The 4,157-nt window shown below is 42.6% G+C and overlaps 1 pseudogene; it reads right to left on the bottom strand.

Moving 5' to 3' along the window:
* Positions 1 to 522: 522 nt before the first annotated feature.
* On the bottom strand, positions 523 to 637 carry LOC136650797 (5S ribosomal RNA; annotated as a pseudogene).
* Positions 638 to 4,157: the final 3,520 nt, after the last annotated feature.

A 4,157-nucleotide genomic window follows, 5' to 3' on the forward strand; every position in this document is an offset into this window, starting at 1 on the left:
TGTCATTTGCAGCTAATGAGTTTCTATGTGAGAACAAAGTGCTTACTCCTGACCATCAACTACTTAATGATGTCATTTCCTGCTTAATGACATCACTTCTGGCCTTCAGCAGGCGCCATGAATGCTATTCGGCCCACCACATGAAATGAGTTTGACAGCCCTGATCTAGAGGGTGGGGAATACACTTATGTTGTGGGGATGTTAAAAAGAAGTCATCTTTTTTTTTTTTTTTTTGCCAAGGAAACCCACAACAAATGTTATGTAAGTTGTAACAGAAAAGTTGTTTATAGTCAACAGCAGGTCAGTCAACAGATTTATATTTCCTCAATACAGTGGGCCCTTGGTATCCTCAGGGATCCATTCCAGGGCTCCACATGGATTCTGCAATTAATTGAATTGGGGGAGGGGGGAGAGGTGGTGACAACTTACATGGGGGCTGCACCTGGCCCTCTGGATGTTGCACATGGCTCCTTGCCTCCTCAAAAGGCCTTGGTTGGCAACCTTCAGTCTCGAAAGACTATAAGCCTACAGTACCCAGTATTCCCAGGCGGTCTCCCATCCAAGTACTAACCAGGCCTGACCCTGCTTAGCTTCCGAGATCAGACGAGATCGGGCGTGTGCAGGGTAACAGCCAGGTTGTGACTGAAAGGCACTTCTGGTTTCCCGGCAAACCAGAAGCACCTTCCAATCACATCCAGGAGGTTTTCTGAGGCACAGGATGGTTGCACACAACCTCCCCATGCTTCTGAAGGCCTCCCGGACATGACTTCAAGTGATGCCCAATTTCAAGTACTCCCACAATCAGGGATGAGCGGACTACTGGGGATAGGGCATTTTCTGAGGTGGCTCCCCTGACCTTGGAAGACCATCCCCATGCAAATTCATCAGCCACCAAATTTGTTATTGTTTATTTAAAAGATTTCTATACCCCTTTTCTAACATTCAAGTGCCAATTAATCACCCCCCCCCCCGAGCTTTTGGCCACACTTGAAATATGTCTACTTTTTGTTGTGTAGATTTCTTTACTTTTTATGTCTATTGTTTGTTGTTGATTGATGGCTGTTTTTGTTCGATTTTCTGCTTCATTTTGCTGTAATTGATCATTTTAACTTACTGGTTGTAAACATTGTTGGAGGTTTATTTGGTGGAAAGGTAAGATATAAATGTCTTAAAGTCCAGTTCTGGATGGACAGGAGTGACAAAGCTGTGACTTGATCACATCTGTAACCAGAAACCCACTCCTCCTTTGTGAGCAAGACTGCAGCTGTGTTAACTCTGAAACAACAGATAACAGGATTCAGAGCTAGACATCACCCATTGCTTCCGAACACTTGACCTAGACAGTCAATGGAATTAGTCAACTGTGTGAATCATTATGCAAAGAAGCTGATGCTGAGATGATATGGTCCCTTTGACAGGCGGCGGTATGCAATTTTGGGCAAACTTTCACTGCCACATCAGAACAAACCACCAAGCTGAAAGGTGACCACTGAAACAGCTACCGCGCAACTAAATTATAGTGCTTTAATTGGAGCACAACGTACAGGAGTTTGAGTCAACATGCCATCTCTTTTTAGCGAACACCATGTGTCACCTCACAAGGTTGCTGTGAGGGTAAAAGGTGAGGGAAGAACCACACTGCCTGCACTAAGCTCCTTTGCGGAAGGTTGATATATAAATGGTGAACATAAGCAAACAACAGTGGCCGTGTTTCCAAAGAATCCCCTTCAGTATTCTTTGGAGACCCAAACATCATAGGAGTTTCCTCAACAAACCTACTAGTGGCTACTCAGTATTGGTAGTGCTTTACACATAACCCAGACTGGAGGTCTGCAGCAAGAAATAGACCATGCAATAATGTTGATGAAATAAAATTGTAATTTAACTAGCTTAAACTCTTATAATACATGCACCATCCTTATGAAGTTTTTAATTTCAATTCTGTACAAACTATTTCCGTTTCCACTACAATAACATCAAAGCTTCTTGCCCTGCACTTAACTCAGTCATAGCAATTAATTCTATGCCATAATCATAACTTATTGTAAGTTCCTACATCAGGGGTTCTGATTACAGAGCCCCAATGGATTGCCCAATATGTCCCCCTCCCCCCTTTGCCAGTGTCAAAATCATCATCATCATCATCATCACCACCTGTCCTATTCAGTGCTACTATGACTTCAAAAGATGTCAATTTTACTTTACACATGGATGGCTTGAAACATCCCAATCCATATTAATAATGGTGATAACCAATAAACTTAAAACAATTCTTTTTAAATTGTTTAGAGATCACATCCCATGCCCCAATCATTTGGTTCCTAAACCCCCAAGGGGTATGGGTACCCCTGGTTAAGAATCCCTGACCAACACCAACAATCAATTAGCAATTTCCTTGAGTGCTCCCAGTTTTTTTTGTTTTTTTTTGCCACCCTCTTTCTTGATCCTGCCAATAAATTTCCCAGGAGCACCTGTCCTTCTTTCCTTATGGAGTTTCTCAGCTAGTTTAGAAATACTGCTTGCTGTTTATATGTGAGCAGATCTCCTCACATATGAACTCCAAGAGTTGTGAACTCTTGGATCATTTTCACAACTCCCCCCCCCCCAAATCTTTGAATAATTTTCCACTGAATCTGTCATGCAGATGAGGAGGTTATTTTTAGATATAACCTATGTATAGATATAAATGGAATTCATATACAGGTGTGCGCCACTTAACGATGGGGATATGTTTCCCGATCCCTGTTGTTATGCAGTTAGGTCATTAAGTGAACATCTAGTCCAATCTATTGCCTTTGTTGTGTAAACAGACACTCCCTGCCAGACACTAGCTCAGTGATTTTCAAACTTTTTCATCCCATGGCACACTGACAAGGCACTAAAATTGTCAAGGCACACCATCAGGTTTTTGCCAATTGACAAGGCACACTGTGCTGCCAGTGGGAGGCTCACAACCCTATTGGCCCTACTAATAAATGATCTTTCCCCAAATTCCTGTGGCACACCTGTGGACCAATCGCGGCACATCAGTGTGCCATGGCACAGTGGTTGAAAGTGGCTGCATTAGCTGGCTGCACAGGCTACTGGAGGTAGATCGCCTCTTCTTTGCATTAAGAACCTCTCTGTTGCATAAATAGACTCTCTGCTGCAGGCTATGGGAGAAGCAATTGCCCCATTAAGAACATCTTTATTGTGCTTTGACCACTGACATATATGTGGTATGTTGTTAAGCGAATGGTTGTTAAGCAGCATACACCTGTATAGTGAAAAAACTGTGCCATTTAGAAACATTCCCTTATGGGTAGGCTGAAGTTTTGGGGCCTGGAAGGAAATCAGCGCACTGACATTGTGCATCCATGTGCATGCATGCAAGCTGAAATCAGGAAGCATTGCCTCTGTCTCCCCAAAGACACCAGAAAACAGGAAAAGGGATCATAGGTGAATTTAATCTGTTATTCTTTTGCCTAGTCAGAAGATATTCTTTTGAAATGCTTCGCTGTCTGGTTGAGATTTGTCCACAGTACATGCCATTTGAAAGAGGGTTGGGTATGCTTCAGGGTCCAGCAATAACATCATCTTCACTTAAGGTCAACTTTTTCATAGAATTCTTTCTTTAAATTGCCTTGCTGAAACCGCAAAAACAAATTATGATGGAGTAAAGCATGCTCTTTACACCATGCAGCCCTGTCCTGGTTTTGCTCTACCTTTTGCTTAGGAGGTCTGAGGTCTAGCTATTTTTGCATACAGCAGCAACTTTTCCTTTGAATTGTTCCAGAACCAGTGGCATTGGTGGCTTTTAGTTTTCCACTAAGTTTCTAATGTGGTAAGACAAGAGGTTGCCGACCCCTTAGTACATCCATGATTCTTCTTTCATGCAATTCTTTAAATTACTGTCAAGAAGAAATGAAACACAACAGGTTTTTCTTTATGAAACAGATTGTCTGGACTCATTTCAATCCAGTTTCAGCCTTAGATCTTGGTTGACCTGGTGGACTAAATGAGCTGAGAAATGGACAGGGAGATTGTGTCTCCCAGCTGGTTCTGCTGGATCAATGGACCATTGTCCATGGTCCTCTTCAGGATCATCTGGCTGAGAGTGATTTAGGAGGCACTATTTTATGATGGTTCCAGTCTTTCCTGGAGAATAGATTTCAGAA

This window comes from Tiliqua scincoides, chromosome 4 (genome assembly GCF_035046505.1).
Source record: "Tiliqua scincoides isolate rTilSci1 chromosome 4, rTilSci1.hap2, whole genome shotgun sequence".
NCBI lineage: Eukaryota > Metazoa > Chordata > Lepidosauria > Squamata > Scincidae > Tiliqua > Tiliqua scincoides.